General features: G+C 43.9%; 1 non-coding gene across 1 annotated transcript; it reads right to left on the bottom strand.

Annotated features, from left to right (window-relative positions):
* Window positions 1-14760: 14760 nt before the first annotated feature.
* Window positions 14761-14901, bottom strand: LOC137532741 (U4 spliceosomal RNA). The gene has a single exon (XR_011023978.1). It is a non-coding gene; the product is annotated as a U4 spliceosomal RNA (small nuclear RNA).
* Between the last annotated feature and the right edge of the window lie 6524 nt (window positions 14902-21425).

Below are 21425 nucleotides of genomic sequence, written 5' to 3'. Positions count from 1 at the left end.
TCTGGGAGATCAGGTATTATATCTATTTAGTTCAAAACACACAGTAAACAAACATTCCACAATTAGGCTCTGCTCCCACTTTTATCCTGATCACGTGCGGCCAGCGGGAGCAGACAGTGTAGTGTCCGCTCTGATGGTCTGCCATGAGCTGCCTGGAGCCCAGGGGTGCATGCACTCCACCATAGGCTATATGGGGGAATGCATCCTCCTGCCCAGGATTATCACATACTGCCCCTATTGCAGTCTGCTTACTGCAACAGATCCCGCATATCAGTTACAGTGTGACAAGTGTGAACGGCTCCTAGCGTTCTCTGCTCTAGTGGGAACACAGTCTAATGCATCATCACTAAAGATGACCTGTAATAAATTTCAGAATGTAAATCAAGGTGAGGAAAGATTTTACAATGGGCAAAAACTAAATAATGTATAAAGTAATATTGTAAAAAATAAGCAATTTTACTCATTATGTAATTTTGAATACATTTCCTCTTTAATTGTAGTCTTGCCGGGAACATTGGACAGTCACTGCAATGTCCACATGCAGAGCAGTATTGGGAATTTCTGCTACTAATTGTAGGTTTCTCTAGCAATTCGCAATAATGTTCATATGTTTGAATGTGCGACAGTTACAAATTGCTAACATTTTCTGATGGGCTATGCTCAACTTACATTACCTTAAAAGTACTGTAATTGCAAGAGTGAATGTTATTCAGAAGGAAAGCACAAGCTATTGAGATGTATGTAAAGATAAAACAACTATACGTAGGTTAACCCTAACTGCATTACCATTGATCCACCGATAATCTTACCACGTTTTATTGAATTAGCGTTTCTGCTTTTATGCTGCTTTTTTCTGGAGAAAGCAATAAGAGTCCACAAGGACTACCAAAACACATTATAGCAGAATGAAATCAGATAAACAAATCAAAGACGTTATAAAATGCAGAGCAATACGATATCAAGGAGTGTGTGCATAGGAAAAAACAAACTAACCAATAGAATTGTGATGGAGGCAAAACAAGCAGAGAGTGCAAATAGCGGCTTGGAGATTTGGGCACAGGATATAGCCAATATACGGCTTACCCTGCTCCTGCACAAGACCTGACAGGTCGACGTGGATAGTGGGGAATGATGTAATTCGGCTTCCAACTATTGCTGGCGGCCGAATGACAGTGTTTTAAAAGTAACTTAAGCTCCGTCCTCTGACGGCGCCGAAGTCACACATAATTCCTATTACAGCCTATGGTGGCGCCGGATGCACCCAAATCTCCTGCGCTGTTTTAACAGCGCTCAGAGGGTGCAACATGAACACCATGCTAACAGCTAAATACTCTGCTAAAATACAGGTGGCACAATGGCATAGTAGCAAGCATTCTTATAGGTTCAAAATCTTGGACAGTCACAGGACACTCCGGTTTTCACACATCGGTATTGTAGCAATAGTGGATGCACCAGGGCCCTTGGGCAAGTGGAATCCACTAGGGACCATCCTTCAACCATCTTATTAGCTTTTTATTGGTGCTATGCTGGTAATGAACATCTCTATATGTACATCAAATAGTGGTACTCCTTAACAAGCTATTTACTTACTCTGATTACACCTCTCTGACACTGCAGCTGTCCTCGGTAGGTTTTCGTGCTCCATATCAGTAGAATGCTTGGGGCCCCATGTAATACTCGCACCGGGGCCCCAAGCTCCTTAGCTATGCCACTGTCTCACACATTGCAAAAACATACTGATAAGTTCCCCCAAAATTGTCCTTGAACCATAGCAGGGATGAGATTGTGAGCCCCTGTGAAAGACTGTTAGTGACAAGACTATGTACAATGCCCTGTCACACTGAACAATGAGAAAACCCATAGTAGCTTATTTTGGCATCTGCTGTTCTTTATACAGTGTATCTGCATTATCACAACTTACAGCCCGTGGCATAGCAATAGGGGGTTCAGAGGTTGCAACCGCATTGGAGTCCTTGGGCCAGCAGGGCCCTCCCTCAACCACAGTATTAGCTAATTTTTGGTCCTAAGCAAAAAGAAGCGGTCAGGCCTTGCTTCAACACACCAAAAGTCTTTATTAATACAAAAAGAACTAACACTGTGATGCCATAATAGTATCCATTAGGACCATTTTTGGTCCTGTGCTGGTAATAATCACTTCTATAGATGCTTTGAATAGTGGTACTCATTAACAATCTGTTTTCCATCCCCTTCTTGAATCTCTGACACTGTGGTTGTCCTTGGCAGGTTTTGGTGCACTGTATCAATTGTTATGTATAGCGCAACTTGCATCCTTAGCTATGCCACTGCTTACAGCCTTTGGAAGTGGTGCTTAGCAAAGCCCCTTTTAAATTGTATCAACAGCATCCATTCACACAAATCTAGTGAAGTGAGCTAAAAGCAGCTTTCTTATGTACCGGATGTCTGATCATCTTCAGCTAATTTGCACTACGCAGTACCACAGGCCAGAGGGAAGATGGGTGCATGGTTTACTGGATAGTGTACTGGTTAAAGGGAACCTATACTGAGAAGGATAAAATAATACCAGTTGCCTGACTCTCCTGCTGATCCTGTGTCTCTAATACTTTCAGCCCCAGCCCCTCAACAAGCATGCAGATCAGGTGCTCTGACTGAAGTCAGACTGGATTAGCTGCATGCTTGTTTCAGGTGTGTGATTCAGGCACTACTACTACTACTACTGCAGCCAAAGAGATCAGCAAGACTGCCAGGCAACTGGTATTGTTTAAAAGGAAACATCCATATCCCTCTCAGGTTAGGTTCCCTTTAAGGGCTTTAAGTGCTTCTGACATAGGAGACCTACCTCGCCGCCGTTCGCCACCAATTCGCCGCTACCCGCCGCGCCACCCCCCCCCCCCCTCCAGACCCCTTGCGCAGCCTGGCAAATCAGTGCCAGGCAGCGCTGAGGGGTGGATCGGGATTCCCTCTGACGTCATGACGTTGGTGATGTCATCCCGCCCGGTCGACCGGGGAAGCCCAGCAGGGAATCCCGTTCTGAACGTTCAGAGTGGATAGGGGGATGCCGCTTGTCAGCGGCTATCATGTAGCGAGCCCTGGGTTCGCTACATGATTAAAAAGTGCTGCGCTGCCCCCTTGCCGCCAGAATTGTAACGGCAAGGGGGTTAAAGAGGAACTGTCACGAAAATCTTAAAATTTAAAACACATACAAATGAGAAGTACATTTCTCCCAGAGTAAAATGAGCCATAAATTACTTTTCTCCTATGTTGCTGTCACTTACAGTAAGTAGTAGAAATCTGACATTAACAGAATTTGGACTAGCCCATCTTCTCATGGGGAGGTTCTCAGGGTTTTCTTTATTTTAAAAGCACTTAGTGAATGGCAGTTGCTCCGTCCAACTGCCAAAATAGTGTGCAGCAAGCAGGGAGGCTGGCCACCATCTTTTTATTAATAATTTCCAGGGAATGTCTTTATAAAGAATAAAGGCCATGCTGAGAATCCCCCATGAAGAGATGGAGTAACTCAAAATCTGTCGGTAATGTCAGATTTCTACTACCTACTGTAAGTGACAGTAACATAGGAGAAACGCAATCTATGGCTCATTTTACTCTGGAAGAAATGTACTTCTTATTTGTATGTGTTTTAAATTTTAAGATTTTCGTGACAGTTCCTCTTTAACCCATTCGCGTTCCGTCGTTTTCACTTGAGCAATGTTCACCTCCCATTCATCAGCCTATAACTTTATCACTACTTATCACAATGAACTGATCTATATCTTGTTTTTTCCGCCACCAATTAGGCTTTCTTTGGGGGTACATTTTGCTAAGAGCCACTTTACTGTACATGCATTTTAACAGGAAGAATAAGAAAAAAATGGAAAAAATTCATTATTTCTCAGTTTTCAGCCATTATAGTTGTAAAATTAATACATGCCTCCATAATTAAAACTCACGTATTGTATTTGCCCATATGTCCCGGTTATTACACCTTTAAAATTATGTCCCTATCACAATGTATGGCGACAATATTTTATTTGGAAATAAAGGTGCATTTTTTCATTTTGCATCTATCACTATTTACAAGTTTAAAATAAAAAAAATATAGAAATATTTCATCTTTACATTGATATTTAAAAAGGTTAGACCCTTAGGTAAATATTTACATGTTTGTTTTTTTTATTGTAATTTTTTTTTTATATATTAAACATTTTATTTGGGTATTTTTGGGAGGGTGGGATGTAAACCATATTTTTTTAATGTAATTGTGTTGATTTAAATTTTTTTCACTTTTTGTTGTAGTTTTACTTTTTGGCCACAAGATGGCGGCCATGAGTTTGTTTACATGACATCACTCTAAGCGTAACACACGCTTAGAGTGATGCATCGGGGAGGGAACAGCCAGAAAAGGCGCAGCTTCCGAGAGAAGCTGTCGCTTTTTCAGTGGAGGAGAGGAATCGGAGATCGGGCACCATAGCCCGATTTACTGATTGCCTGGCTAACGAACCGTGGGCCGGGAGCGCGCGTGCACGCGCGCGATCGGCCGCGGGAACGCGCATTAGTGCGCATGGTTCCTGGACGTAGTTTCTACGTCCAGGAACCAAAATAGGTTAAGGAGTTCTTGGTTGAGACTCCCTAAGGGCTGAGACAACCAGTAAAGCTCCCCAAACGCTAGAGATTTCAAAAGCTCTTCCCAATGTAATACTATGTTTTTTTTTTACAAAACCTCATCGCTCCAGTGTGCATAGACACATACAATAACATTAGCAGGAGGTTTCAAAAACTCAGAACGCTCAGAAAAACTCCTCTGGTGTGCCTCAGGCCTAACAATGCTACCGCCTACTGAGTGCGCTCTAGTGACTGCCAGGCAAGCGCTACAAATTCTGGAATTATATTTTTACAATTACTTCCACTGTTACATAAGCCCTAATGGAGTACAAAGAAGACAGAGAAGTGACCTATAGCAGCAAAGCAGAATTCCAGATGTAGAAAACACCTTAATGTGAGGCACAGTGGCTTAGTGGATAGCACTCTCACCTTGTAGTGCTGGATCCCTGGTTTCAATCACAGCCAGGGCACTTTGTGTCTGGAGTTTGTAGGTTCTCCTCATGTCTGCATGGGTTTCTTCCAGGCACAGTTTCCTTCTGCATCCCAAAAACATACAGATAAGTTATTTGGCTTCCCCCTAAAGTTGCCCTAAACTACAGTCAACAAAGGAGTAGAGTAGGGATTATGGTAGATTGTGTGCTCCACAATGCTATGTGTGTGATCCCACTTGAGGAATGTGATTTTTCAAAAGCACCCATTGCATTACATTAGCAAGAGCTTTTCAAATCACAAGCACTTAGAAAAGCACTGCTAGTGGGTCCCAGGCATTTGGGACAGTTAGTGACAAGACTATATAGTATATACTCTGTAAAAGCACTGCGGAATACTGTATGTTGGCACTATATAAACACTAAATAATGATACAGTAGAATCCAAGGGACTGGACAAAGTGGTTTACTATATCAGAAGTTTAGTATATCTTAAATTGTCATATTCAAGCACATAAAGTAAACTATAGTACTAGATCTTAATTCAGTCAATAATTGGGAGACAATTTTTTCTTTTCAATGCTTCAGCAAGTGAGCACAGAAAAAGTGTGTAAGCTAGATCAAAATGCAGGGCTTTGCATGCAATAATCACGCAACAGCTTGCACAGGAAGCATAGGTCTCACTAATTAATGCAGGTACAGTACTTATTTTATTGTGTGCTCCCCTGTCCACATTTCTGTGCAGCCTGGATGATACAGTAGTGTTGCAGCCATGCACAAGCAAGTCACAGATGATAGGAAATTTCCACAGTAATCATTTTTCAAGCTTCACTTAAACACAGGAAGTGGATCCTATATTAAAAATAGGACCCGCTTTCACTTGTTAAAAAACATAGATCCCCCCTTCCCAGTTACCCTTTGTATTGTTGGTCTCCCCCCCCCCCCCCCCCTCTTTTTGAGGTACATTGGACGACTTGCCAATTAAAGCTGGGCTCTTATCCCAGCCGGGGGTGACGTATTGCACGCCTGCTTGTAAGTGTGTCTTGCCCTCTCATCTCCTATACACCGGTTATGTTATTAAGGTTATGCTATTACTTTATTACCTATGGTCACCCTGTGTCCAATGCTTTGTACTCCATGAGCTCTGTTGGTTTATGTATCTTTCCCTACATTATCCATTGTTCATGTTTAAAAATGTTCAATAAAAACTTTGAAATACAAAAAACATAGATCCATGTGCAGTAGAACGCGAGACAGAACGCAGAATCCCAACTTGCCACATTTTTCCGGACCGGATGGGAAAATGTGTCCAATGAAAGCCTATGGGAAAGGACACTGTCCGCTCATCTTCATTGCCATTTCGATCGCCGCCGTGACATATTACTCCGGTGTACCCCGCCCATAGCCACTGCTCCACCTCTCTTACACAGCCCGGTGGCCGGTATTAGCATGAGGATCTCCATTGGGCTGCAAAAGACCAATGGGAATCCTCAGCAACAGGGAGAATTCTCATTGGTTCATGTTGGACCAATGAAAATTCTCCCTGGTGCTAGGGAGAATTAGCCTGCTGCAGCCTATGGAGAGCCCCATGCTTTTGCTGGCCTCTGGGCTGAATAGATGGTCCAAATGGCGGTGGCGGGACAGGTGAGCAACGATCCATATGGGTGGACGTGATTCACACAGGAGCAGACGGGCGGAGGTGGAATGGACGACTGAGTATTTTGCATGTGGATGAAAAAGGAATGGCACGCATCCGCCTTGTTTCCGTTCTGCATCTGTTTAAGTGTGAACCGGCCCTTACACAAGAAACATAGGTCTCCCCGCAGGCCCAGAGTAGTGCCTCGATTGCAAGAAGGCTGTTTCCAAGTACAGCAAGTGTTCAAAATTAGAGTGGTTATCTTTGCAAATGATGCAGTCAAACAGAAAAACAAAATGGGGAAGAAGAACTTGTAAATAGAAGGCAAACCCCTTTTATCTGGCTGTGGAAACGATCCTTTTAGAGCTAAATAGTTCAAAGGATCATTACTTCTGCTTGTTTTGCTATTGAATAAAGCAGATTTTAAAACGGTCATGGCTGCTGTTTAGAAATAAGTCGTAAAAGTTTATAGCTTAAAGTGAAAATAAAAATATTTGTTCTGAAGCCAATGCTCTATTTACAATTACCACTACACATATAATCAATTATCTCATGAGTTTATTTTCAGTTCAGGTTTGCTTTAAAGGGAACCTGAAGTTAGAGGAATCCAGATGTGTCCATCTTCATTCTCTTATAAACAATGCCAGTTGCTTGGTTGTCTAGCTAAACTTTAGGTTGGGAGCCCATGCATCAGACTCATGCACTGTAGCACTGATTTGCATAACCAGCTCAAGAAGCACACGTCATTTACGTTCTTTCTCATTTTGCAGTGTTTTAAAATTTGACAGCTCTCTGCTTTTTCCTGCACAATGCACAATTTCTGATTACAATGCACTTTTGCCTAAATTTGAAAAATCACAATGATCGCAGAATATCACATGCGGACACCATGATTGCAAACGCAGAGCTCCCCAAAACGCCCGAAAAATCTCTGGCGCAAGTGTTCTCCCAGCTTTAGTTGTTTTTGAGTCACACACCTGCAACAAGCATGCAGCCAGTGGAGTCAGACCGGAGTCATAGTATCTGATCTGTATGCTCATTCTGGGCCAGTGACATATAATATAAGAGGCAGGGCATATGTACAGAAGACTGGAAACTGGCATTGCTTATTAGAGAATGAATATTGCAGTCTCTGTATTCCTCTCACTTCAGATTCCTCTCAAGTATTGCTGCTCTGCTTTTGTGGTGTGCAGGATCAGCATTTCTTTCCCTTGCATAAACAGTTTTATTTCTACATAATGCACAGGAGTTGGCAATTACAGACACATTGACCCAGTACAGATTTCCAAGCATCTCCAGTGGTGGTCACATTACTAAATCAGCCAACCTGGACTAGATTAAAAAAAAACAAAACATGTCTGTTATGCTGTTATGTAAGAAACGATTGCAGTCCTTGCCTGGGTTCTAGGATGAAGAAAGGTGTAGGGCTGGAACCCACTAGAGCGCTTTTTTGAGCGTTTAGAGATCACTTTAAATCACAATCGCTCTGCCATTGTAAATGGATGTAACAAATTCCACAGTATCGATTGCGATTGGCAAAGTCACCAATTGCAGGACATGCAGGGAACGCGGAAAATCAGCCGCGTTCCCAGCCTGTCGGCGGCTGTCGCCGAACCCGGAAGTAGCCGCCGGCGGGGACAGGACGGTCGGAGCGGGGCTGCGAGGGCACCATCCAGCTTCAGGGGGCTGAGGGATGCCCCAGGTGAGTAAAAGTCATTTTTTCAGTTTGACTTAAGTATTCCTTTAAAGGGAACCTAAACTGATGATATGGATTGTTCCTTTTAAAATAACACCAGTTGCCTGACTCTCCTGCTGATCCCGTGTCTCTAATACTTTTAGCCGCAGCCCCTCAACAAGCATGCAGGTCAGGTGCTCTGACCCCAGTCAGACTGGATTAGCTGCATGCTTGTCTCATGCTGGGAATACACGGTTCGTTTTTAAAGCAGTAGGATCAGCCATACTACGCCAGGGGAAAAAAACACATATATAAGTAGATCAATACTTGAGCTACTTACATAACACATGTATTGTACTGTCCACGTTTCTATTTCAGTGAATGTTATATAGTAAATTACGAGAATTCTGTTCCTGGTGGGGGCCATGTCTTTTGCCCACAGTTAAGGCTAACTCGTGATGTCATTTCTGCTCTTTACTTTTTTTCTTGTCTCCTCCAATCGCTGAGTCGCCTCAGCCTTGCTTGTAAACACAAGTGAGTAGGGGATTAGGTTTCAGATAAGAAGCTGGCAGGGAAATAAAGAGAAGAGGAGGAATACATTATAGATAAAAAGAACCCCCAGCATGCATTTCTTTGGCACTGACTACTAAAGGGCCAGTGTTCCTTAAGTATGTGATAACTCCAAATCATAACAGCAGAAAAAGTTTTGAAAGTTTTGAATGCAGGCTTAGCATCTTTATCACTTAATACACTCAGACCAGTTGCTGTTGAAATTAGATTTTTATGGTGACGATACCGCTTTAAAGGATACCCGAAGTGACATGTGACATGATGAGATAGACATGTGTATGTACAGTGCCTAGCACACAAATAACTATGCTGTGTTCCTTTTTCTAACTAAAAGAGTTAAATATCAGGTATGTAAGTGGCTGATTCAGTCCTGACTCAGTCAGGAAGTGACTACAGTGTGACCTTCACTGATAAGAAATTCCAACTATAAAACACTTTCCTAGCAGAAAATGGCTTCTGAGAGCAAGAAAGAGATAAAAAGGGGAATTTCTTATCAATGAGGGTTACACTGTAGTCAGAACTGAGTCAGCCACTTACACACCTGATATTTAACTCTTTCAGACAAAGGAAGAAAAACACAGCATAGTTTATTTGTGTGCTTGGCACTGTACATACCCATGTCTATCTCATCATGTCACTTTGGGTATCCTTTAAGCTGATAAGATGGTTTGATAGATAATTTCCTACATGTCCGGTCTCGTTTTCGATCCTTTAGCCACTCGTTTTCTGATAGAAGTGAATGGAGGAAGATAAGAAAAACTAGCAGAAGATAAGAATCGAGAGCTGAATCGAGCGGCAAAAACAATCAAGAGCAGAAGCGCACGGCAGAAACGAACCATGAATTCCCAGCATCAGGTCTGTGATTCAGCCACTACTGCCACCAAAGAGATCAGCAGGAATAACAAGCAACTGCTATTGTTGAAAAGGAAACATCCACTCTCAGTTTAGGTTCCCTTTAATAGCAGACAGTGACTTAAGGAACATACACATGTGCAACTTAATAAACAACCAACCACAGGACTAGTTGTTTGCATGACCGTTACATACACAAGCGTTGACCAACTAAACAACCAATTCATTTAAATACTGCGCATGCACCATACCCCACATTTAAAAAAACAAAACAAAACAAGTCGTTCAAATGACTTATATACACATGGACAACACGTGGCCAGTAGATCCGCCAGTTGGATTGGGCAAACCGCCCATTATCAGTTGGTCATCTAGTGGTTTATTGCCTCTACACACAGCCAACCTATCGTCTAACAGACAAGTTGGAATGATAGATGGGCAGATTGTCTGCACGTGTGTACAAGTATCAATGAACCTGGTCCAGGTTTGACACACATGCACGTTTCCTTTTGCATTCACAGGAATCTTCTGAAATGTTGACTGGTTAGTTCTTCTTGCTATAAGCCTTCCTCTTATGTCTAGGGTGGGAAGAGCAAAATGAAGAGAAAGGGGAGGGGAAAGAGCATTTTTAGCAGCTGAGAAAGATGAGTCTGGGTGGCAGAGCCCAAGTTAGCTTTCAGTTGTTTTAAGTATTTTTAGAATGGGGGAGGCTGCCTATCTCTAGTAACATACATAAGCTACAGAGCATATGTCTATTTTTATTGTGCTTTCACTGTGGATTAGATATCAGGAAGGTGTTCACCCATTAGTGGCCCAGAGGGACAGGAGGGGGCTATTTCTGAACACATCTCTTATCCTGGGCAGATGTAAGATGTAAAACGGTCATAAATCACACCTGTGCCGCCATTGCTGGACTCAGCAAGGCTTATGCTTGTTTTTTTTTCTCAAACATTATATTTGTCTGGCCATTCATTCAGTTCTTTTAGTATAACCAGTCATCTCCATCTAAAAAATGACATCCATATGTGGAGGGTTATGTGGTTATTGTAAACCAGATGGGCTGTAACAAAACTCTCTTTTAAAGTCTGGGGAGTGATTTACAGAAGTGAGTGTGCAGGGATAGTGGTAGTTCGTGTTCACGATAAGCGTTCAGTCACGTGCAGGGAATTTCTTCATCTTTACATTTCTCTTAGTCGCATTTTCATGTAGCCGCTGTGGCAATACATTTTAATGAAAAATGCGAGAGCCCATGTAGAAAAAAAAATCAGTAAACCGCAGATTTCCTCCTGTAAAGGTAAAAAAAAAAATTGATGTGAACCAGCACGATAATTAATATGGGCTGTCAGCTTCAATTCTTTTCTGCATGTGGGAAAAACATACACTAATGTGTGTACTGGAAATGGGCCCTTTAAGCTACTTTAACACCTGGTGCGGTGCAATAGTCCTACGGCAGGATAAAACGTACCGCACTATTTCGTATTTCATACACCATGCATCAGACTAATAGTGGAGAGTAGGGCTGCTGCAACCACCAATGCAGAGCTAGATGGGAGCAAGGGATCCAAATGCCACAACAGTCAGTTTCCAAAGAGGAATGTCCCGCTACACCAACTGGCAGGGTAAAATTCCAAACTTTTATTGAGACATCAATTGAGACACAGGTAAAAAAAAGTTTGGAATTTTACCCTGCCAGTTGGTGTAGCGGGATATCCTTCTTTGGAAACTGAGTGCAGCAGACTAACTCCACCCCCTGCCCAGTAACGTGCTTCCTGCTGGACAGGAAGTACGTCACCGGATGATAAGCACATGCACGCCGCACCACTCTACCGCAACAATCTATAAGGATTGTTGCAATGCCATTGACACTTGTGCAATCATGCGCTGAGCTGTACCATCCGTACTGCTCCGCAATGCAGTCTGCGTTGCATCTGCATCTATCGAAGCACTTCTATTGCACTGAGTTACTGTTTACAGTTTTATAGAGACTAATGGGCACTGCGATGAGCTGGGCGGGGAGCAGCGGAGGAGAATACCACAACACAACTTGCTATGTGTGCAAGGGGCCAAAAGTGTACCCATGACATCAAAAAGGGACAAGATATATACTAGAGTGGAGCCCCTGCATAGCTCATAGGCTTACCCCATGCTACTGTATGTGTGCAATGGGTCAAAAGCGTACCCATGCCAACAAAAAGGGACAAGATAGATACTAGAGTAGAGCCTCTGGATAGTTTCCCATCCCACTTGACCTTGCTGATTTAGCGCTGCAACCCTCTGTACTGTATGTATTCGACAAGCCTTGTTGAATATGTTCTCGCTGCTGCTCTCCTGCCAAGCATGGCCACACTGCTAGAGCTGTATCAACCACAAGGCAACCTAGGCAGTTGCATAGGACCTGAAGAGAGTCTAGGGGCCTGGCAGATGCTAGCCCCCAACAAATCTTACTAAGAAAAAGCCAGGTGATCATCAGAGGTGAGAAAAAAACTGCTATCTTGCCTAGGGCCCCATTTCATCTTAATCCTTTTCTGCACATTGCACAGGTGCAAGAACAGCCAGTAGCACAGAGCTGCTTGTGCACAAGTGGACCCAGTCTTTACCTCCATATTTAACAAATCCCTGTCACTGGACAGAGTTCCCTCCAACTTTAAAAAATCTACCATCAATTCCAATGCCCAAAAAGCCAGGAGTCACAGATGTAAACATCTACTGGCCTGTTACCCTAACACCAACTATCATGAAGACCGTTGAGAGACTGGTTCTCACCCAGCTGGAGCATTACACCTCTACTCTCCTGGATCCTCTCCAATTTGTGTACAGAGCAAACAGGCCCATAGAAGAAGCCATTAATATCAGTCTGACATACATTACAGAGCATCTCGATAAACCCAACACCTATGCCAGGATCCTCCTACTATAGTGCTGCTTTCAACACCATTTGCCCAAGTATCCTGCATGACAACCTAGTACACCTCGGCGTTGACCTCACTCTATGCACTTTGACCAAGAACTTCCAACAGGATGCAGCTAGTTGGACTCTGTAGATGCTGCTTCAGTGTAAGAACACCCAACATAGCCCGCAAGGGTGTGTACTGTCCCTGATCCTGTTCTTCCTGTACACAAACAGCAGTACCTCGTCTGGAAGCTTTATAAAGGTCATCACATTTTCTGATGATACCACCATCCTTAGCCTCATCGGTGAAAATGGAGAGCATGTATACTGCAGCGAGATTAAGCGGATCTGCAAGTGGTGCAAAGATAACAAGCTTGTTCTAAACGCGGCAAAAATTTTTGAACGGACTGTGGACTTCAGAAAGCACCAACCAACACTCAATCCAGTCTCCATTGAAGGCTCCAAGGTCCCTTGGGTACAGAGCGCTCGGTTCCTAGGCACTACCATCACCAAATATTTGAGATGGGGCGTGAACACCACCATAACCCAAATGAAGGCTCAGCAGAGGCTGTTCTTCCTGAGGCAATTGAGAAAGTTTGAAATACTCTAGAGCAGGCTTTCTCAACCAGGATTCCCTGGAACCCTGGGGTTCCTTGAGTACTCTGCAGGGGTTCCTTGGGATTTACCCCATCGTGGAGGAAGTATAATAGAGCACATTATAATAGGAGGTACTGTAAAAAGAAGCACTAAATTGGGGGTCAAAATAATAATCAGCACATTAATAAAAAGCACTAGGGTAAGCAGACAGTATAATGAGGGGGAGTGTAATGGTTGGTAGTGAAATAAACAGCCACATCTACTTTTAAAGACCGTGCCACCTGCAAAATAATTGCAGAGGTTCCTTGAGATCAAAAAATTGATTGCAGGGTTCCTTGAGATCCAAAATCTATTTGCAGGGTTCCTCCGGGGAAAAAGTTTGAGAAAGTCTGCTCTGGAGTTTCTAACCAGTTTCTACACTACCACCATCTGATCTGTCCTTTACTCCCTATCACTGTCTGGTGCACAGGTACAAAAGCAACAAGCACAAACTCCAGAGAGCATCAGTACAGCTCCTCCTCCCTCCCTCCCCCCACAAAACCTTTCCCCAGCATATTAGACTAAGGCCTTGTTTCCACTTAGTGCGCTTCTATCCGCTTCTTATCAGCACATCAATTTTACAGATTGATACATGTTGCTGAAAAGCGGACAGAAGCACATAGATGGAAACGAGGCATAAGCAACTGAAGTTCGGGAAGTGCTTTTGAAAACAAAGAAAACCCTAAGAATACCCCTTGAAGAGATGGATTGGTCCACTACAGCTTACTTTTTTTTTGCTCTCTGCTCTAAAAAAATAAGCAACAGCATAATAACCTTTAAATAACATTTCTTTGTTACAGCTGAAACAAATCCTGCAATAAGTCTGTAGCGTGTCCACTTCCTTCTTTCATGGAAGCAGACATATTGTTAACATCCTATGTTTACAAATTAGCTGCTCTGCCGAGGCAGAGGAGATTGCTGAGCTGAGATCAAATTACAGTGGCAATTAGTCACATATGGCATGAGGGGGGAATTAGACAGGCTAAACTGTCCAGATACATTCTCTGTTTTCCTTCTGTCCTGTGCGAGAGTTCAGGTCCACTTTAAGTGGGGGCTAAGTTGTATCTTTTCAGGATCTTGATTAATTTGTATCTTTGCAGTAACTTGATTAATTTTCCAAAGATGTGACAGCTTCTGCTAAATACAGATTAGTCCAATGCAATATTCCTGTATAGTTCACCGAAAAGTGCTGCAGAAATGTAGTTGGCACTCATTACATATTAAAGTTGCCACAGAAACGGCTCTTAAAAATCAAGTTGTTACTTCTGTCTGTGTCCTAGGATTTGCAAGCAATTACTTTGCTTGTACCATTGTTATGTAGTATCTTCACTTCTGTCTCAAATCCTCTGCAAGTTTATCATCAAGCAGCATGCTGCCTTCTCTGCTGCAGCACGAGCACGTTTATAAAGCATTGTATCTAATATAACAAATATCAAGCTCTGTACAACCACTAAACCTTTTTTACATTTCATCTTATTTTTACCAGTATTTTCAGTCTCCGTAGAGACTGTCAAAAATTGCCGGTGCCGGCTATATTTCAAGCCGTCACGGCGGGGTATTGGGAAAAGTTTTCAATTAGCAATAATCGCGCCTCGGATAAACCTCATTGGCTACGATACTGCCACTGCGCAAAGCTACCGACTGTAATGTAAGCTGAAAGCCCAGTCTTGAGAACATTCGGAATAGCTTATAGTGATCTAAGGTTTTCACTCGTCAAGATTTTTATATTTATTTGTATCTACACTTCACTTAACTATAGCTATACACAAAATATGTAAATCTATCTATAAGTAAAATAACTAATACAATTACGACTTTAAGAGGCGATTCTGGATAATGTTGCATTCTGGGTATCACATTCAAATGAGGAAGTGGAGATTTGACGTCACCTTAGCTATTTTTGTTATCGTGCCTGAATAAAGCAAGCTACCGCTAGAAAGATGTCCTGAAATCATGCACGCCTTGCTTGTCGTTCGTTATTTACTGTACATTGCGAGGAAATTATAATTAGGAATAATAATGCATGGTCGTTTCCCGATTTTCGTTCAGCTGCTCACTATCACCATCTACAGGTATTCAGCAACACTACACCCTGCTTTACAGTAAAATGACTAGGATTTGCTTTGTTCAGCACAGTAATGTTGAATAGGGCGTGCAGATAATGGAAAACAAAGACATTCAGCATGTCATGAAATAAAATGCATTCGTATTTAAAAGCTAGATTGATCACAAGCAGTGCAGTTACCCATCTTAAGAAGGTTTAACAATGCATACCATTCAAATATTTTAGATTCCCAGCAAACTGACGCCTGAGGCAGGGATCACACTTCAGGCAGGGGTGACAGTTGGGAAAATCGCAAATGTTTTGTCTTGTATTTGCTGAATGTACTACTTTTTCGCACACCGCGTGCTATTCCCTTTGCCGACAGTTAGCTGCTGCCAGCTACACGTGGAAAATGCACAATAAAAACATAAATTGAGAAAACTGCTGCAATTTTTGGTGGGCGCAAGTTTGATCAACCACTACATTCACACTATTCATGTTACACATCCTAAAAACTAGAATCGCAGCTCAACAGTGTTGAAAAGTCGAGTGTGATGTGAAGCATACAGTACACACAAAGTATGCTTCAATGCAAATGTAATCACGTACGTCGTCCACTAATTGCACAGCATGGTGTGTGCCATTCAAACAGAATCCACTGCACCACTAATGTGCACATGCAAATGTACCATTGCAATATAATTGCATTGTGTTGAGCTGTGACTATATTGTCAGTTGCACAGCAGAACCACCAACAGACGCAGTGTGAAAGGACCCTCAAGGGCAGAGCAGCACCCAAGGCTGAGACACCAAAGTGCGCCCCTCCATCCCTCCCACTCCAGCCGCCCCACACTGATTGCTATTAGATTAAGTTGCACCCCAGAGCCCCCAACACCTTAATCTCCAGTTATCTGGCTTGCAGTCATGCCATGTATCCATTTTCTAATCTCTCTCTGCTTCAAATACCATGGGGAATGATAGCTGAGCGAGTTGTGTGCCCCCTCCTACAATGCGCCAAGGCTGGAGCCTCTCTCGCCTCTGTCTTGGCCCGGCCCTGCTCAAGGGGCGTACATAAATGCTCTTTGGGCAAGCATTAAAGAGGAACTGTAACGACAAAACGGCCCCTGGGGGGTACTCACCTCGGGTGGGGGAAGCCTCAGGATCCTAATGAGGCTTCCCACGCCGTCCTGCGTCCCTCGGGGGTCTCGCTGTAGCCCTCCGTACAGCCGTGACGCAATATTTACCTTCCTGGCTCCTGCGCAGGCGCTCTGATGCCTCTCGGCGCCGAAGTAGGCGGAAATACCCGATCGCCGTCGGGTCTGCTCTACTGCGCAGGCGCAAGTTTCCGGCGCCTGCGCAGTAGAGCGGACCCGACGGAGATCGGGTATTTCCGTCTATTTCCGTGCCGAAAGTCGCCACAGCGCCCCCGCTGGAGCCAGCAAAGGTAAATATTGAACTGACAGTCGGCACAGTCGCCGGCTGTTCGGAGGGCTGCGGCGAGACCCCCGTGGGACAGAGGACGGCGTGGGAAGCCTCATTAGGATCCGGAGGCTTCCCCCACCCGAGGTGAGTACCCCCCAGGGGAGATTTTTGTTGTTACAGAGTCTCTTTAACGTGGACCTGAAGTGAGAAATCTGTACGGCCATGTTACGTTGCATAGAGTGAAGCATACAGTCCATTAAAAGTATGCTTCACTGTACCTGTTAACGCGTGCATTTAGCGGCAACGCACTGCATGCAGTGGTTACCATACCGCAACCTGTTTTACTGCAATGCTACTGCCACACTGTGAACGTTGCTTAGGTGGTGCGTTGCTGTGCGGTAAGCTGTGTTACAAATCAGCTGTTACACCGCAACGCACCACTGTGAACACGACCTAAGGCTACATTCATATTGGTGCTGTGCAATTTTATGGGGGCCTCTTAACGCAAAAAAAAAGTTGCACTGCAATAGTTAGTTTATGCGGCGTTCAAAGTGCATGTGATGCATTGGTATCTAACGCACTACACTATCCCAACAGGGCGTTACCCCATAACACGTGTATCAAAAGGGGCAGTGAAACATACTTTTCAATGACTGTATGCTTAACAGTATGCAACCAGAATGTCGCATAATGCGTCATTCGACTTTTTCATGCCATTGTGTTTCTGTTTTTACAGAGAACGCAACTTTGTGAACGTACGTTCACAAAGCATATCCTGTCATAACCAATAATCAAAAATATTTGATTAATTTCAAACTGCAGTTGAGGCCCAAGAAACTATTAATACTTGGGGAGATGAGAGTGCATAACTGGCAAGTGAATTAGAAATGACATAAAAATACAAATCAATTTGCTCTGGCATTGAGCCCCGAGAGGAATTGATTTTCCCAGCTCACATAGCTTGTGCCTAAATCTAACTAGCATTCTGCTATTCCTGTTTTCTTGTCAAATATTCCTTGAAAGCACACTACGTATATCTGGGATGCAGCAATGACCTTATGAAGGGGTCAGTGAAGGGCTCAAACAGACAAATGATACATTAAACTGACTGTCAGATTTTCCTAAGCGCAGTGCGCTGTTTGAGAGATGCAGCAAAGAAATTTGGAGCTTCCATACATGGAAAGGATCTGCTGATGAGCTCATACAAGCTAGCTTTACACACAATAAGCAACACTCCCCACTGGATGCATGGAGGATGACATAATTACTTAGCACAGTTTACATGGCAAGAAAGTCAGCATACCCCAGTAATCCAATGCTCATTTATATAATGGTGAGGTGGAGACATGTCTTACTGTTCTCTTCAGTTCTAACATTACCTGAGCTACATCTGCAAGCTATTTTCCTATAAGCATTTTTTTCTTACAATGCCGTTGCATGGAAATCAACAGCTCATCATTTTCTTTTTTTTACAAAAGCAAATTAGTACAGTAAGTCACAATCAGAGACATGCAGCAGCAGAAGTCATAAGCTCATGCACACAGTTTTTTAGCCCTGTATCTTCCTGACATGTCTCAAAAGGCTCTGAGTCGAGATGCACCAATCTCAGCCTTTTGGCTAAGATCAAGTATAGTATCTGTTCTTGAGGTTTTTGGGGGGACCTGGAGGGATGGCACTGTGGCAGGGTGTCCCTTCTAGTCGTAATTCCCCAGAGGCTGATGAAATCGAACTAGCACTGGTCGAGGCTGAAAGGCTAAGGGCTTTGCTTAGGCGTACTGCCCCTGGAAGTGGCGCTCCAGGTGCACCTGTAAAAACCTGGGATGTGGCAGATCCCAGGCGGAAGTAGGGTGCTTTGGTCTGTACTGCCCATATGCATAGCCGACTAACGTAGCTCCCCGGCCTTTTGGCTAGGGAGAGTTCGGAATTTTTATCACTCCGGTCGCAAGGTCGGGGCCAGCTTGCTGGCACCGGGGACTTGTCCCCTGGGGACTTCGGTTCCCGCCCGGCTACATGGCCAGGCCCTGTGGGTAACCACAGGGCACGTCGGAGTCCTCCAATCCTTCGGGTGTCGGAGGACTCCACCAGGGTCCTCCAACCCCTCGGGTGTTGGAGGATGCCAAGTACCTCCTGCGCCGATGACAAAGGGGGATAAGTTAGAGTGACCAGACGTCCCGGATTCTGGGTCCGCTGTCCCAGGCTGCATGAGGTCCCGGGAAACGTCCCGCTTTCAGCAGCGGGACATCCCGGCCTCGGGACTCTGGCCACTCTATCCTTATGAACTGGCAGCGGTGTCTATAGACGCCGTGCCAGTTCATTGCCCGCAGCCCCGCTCCAGCCTCCTGCTTCTTCCGGTGTCTGTTCCGACACCGGCAGGCGAGCAGGGCTACGGCAAGATGACTGCCGAAGCCCTGTACTGGAGACTATTTGTGTTTCCAGTACAGGGCTTCGGGCGCCATCTTGCCATAGCCCTGTCAGCGCGGAACAATGCAGGAGGAGGAAGGAGGTCCCGGGAGCAGCGCGCCAGAGGCCGGAGACTTCTGCCAGGTGAGTAAATGCTTTTTTTTTCAGGTGAAATGTTTGCCCGCATTGCGTTAATTTTCTGGTGAAATGTTTGCCCGCATTGCGTTTCTTTTTCAGGTGAAATGTTTGCCCGCATTGCGTTTCTTTTCTGGGGAAATGTTTGCCCGCATCGCGTTTCTTTTCTGGTGAAATGTTTGCCCGCATTGCGTTTCTTTTCTGGTGAAATGTTTGCCCGCATTGCGTTTCTTTTCTGGGAAAATGTTTGCCCGCATTGCGTTTCTTTTCTGGTGAAATGTTTGCCCGCATTGTGTTTCTTTTCTGGTGAAATGTTTGCCCGCATTGCGTTTCTTTTCTGGTGAAATGTTTGCCCGCAATGCGTTTCTTTTCTGGTGAAATGTTTGCCCGCATTGCGTTTCTTTTCTGGTGAAATGTTTGCCCGCATTGCGTTTCTTTTCTGGTGAAATGTTTGCCCGCATTGCGTTTCTTTTCTGGGAAAATGTTTGCCCGCATTGCGTTTCTTTTCTGGTGAAATGTTTGCCCGCATTGTGTTTCTTTTCTGGTGAAATGTTTGCCCGCATTGCATTTCTTTTCTGGTGAAATGTTTGCCCGCATTGCGTTAATTTTCTGGTGAAATGTTTGCCCGCATTGCAGTAATTTTCTGGTGAAATGTTTGCCCGCATTGCAGTAATTTTCTGGTGAAATGTTTGCCCGCATTGCAGTAATTTTCTGGTGAAATGTTTGCCTGCATTGCGTTTATTTTGTACTGACATGTTGCCCGCATTGCGTTTATTTTGTACTGACATGTTTGCCCGCATTGCGTTTTTATTTTGTACTGACATGTTGCCCGCATTGCGTTTATTTTGTACTGACATGTTGCCCTCATTGCGTTTATTTTGTACTGACATGTTTGCCCTCATTGCGTTTATTTTGTACTGACATGTTGCCTGCATTGCATTTATTTTATGCTGACACGTTGCCCGCATTGCATTTATTTTGTGCTGACATGTTGCCCATTGCATTTAGTTTCTGGTGTCCGGGGTAACTGTTACTGCATTTATTATTTAATGGTCATAGATGGCTATGTTTGCTGCTTTGTGATTACGGTATACTATTAGCATCACACAGGTTCTGCACACCCATGATGCAAAGTCTCGTTTGTCCACATCATGGCGTAAACACTGCTTTCTTATGCCTCGCTGTTACATCATTATGTTAGCTCCGCCCATACAATGTCAAGGCCACGCCCATTTTCCGGTGCAGCGTCGCGGCCCCCCCCCCCCCCCCCCGCGCCCACCCTCTCTGTCCCAGGTTGGACCCACAAAAATCTGGTCACTCTAGATAAGAACAACGGAAAGGGCCTTGCTTTTCGTGGAGCCTGGGGCTACTCATGCATGTTTTGTGGGGGTGTTTGTGCACTCCCACTTTTTCCGTGCATGGGGCTAATAGTCTTGCTTATGCTTCATACACACTTGAGATAAAAGTCTTTGGAAAAGGCAAGATCACAGACCAATCTTACCACCCTTCATGTAGTATGAGAGCCATACTCTACACAGTCTATTCTATGGAGCTGCACTCCCCAACAAATAAAATCTTTGCAGGATGCTGCACACACAGATGCCTGTACACACTCAAAAGATCATTATCTGCAAAAGATCTGTTCCTGCAAAATATCCATTCCATGCAAAATGCATTATAGTCTATGAGATCTGCAGATCATCATACACACTTGGTTTAACAGACAATCATCTGCAGATCAGATTCAACAGGGTGGATTTTCAGATCTGCAGATGATTGCCAGATATGCAGATGAAGTCTGTTAAACCAAGTGTGTATGATGATCTGCAGATCTCATAGACTATAATGCATTTTGCATGGAATGGATCTTTTGCAGGAACAGATCTTTTGCAGATAATGATCTTTTGAGTGTGTACGGGCATCTTTGTGTGCAGCATCTTGCAAAGATTTTATCTGATGGGGAGTGCAGCTCCATAGAATAGACTGTGTAGAGTATGGCTCTCATACTACATGGAATGGGGTAAAATTGGTCTGTGATCTTTCATTTTCCAAAGACTGTTATCTCAAGTGTGTATGAAGAAGCATTACTCCGGGACTCCTGTTGCATGCAACAGGAGCCATGAAAGCTAAAAAAAAAAAAAAAAAAAAAAAAAAAAAAA

This window comes from Hyperolius riggenbachi, chromosome 1 (genome assembly GCF_040937935.1).
Source record: "Hyperolius riggenbachi isolate aHypRig1 chromosome 1, aHypRig1.pri, whole genome shotgun sequence".
NCBI lineage: Eukaryota > Metazoa > Chordata > Amphibia > Anura > Hyperoliidae > Hyperolius > Hyperolius riggenbachi.
This window is presented reverse-complemented; position numbering and strand designations above follow the sequence as displayed.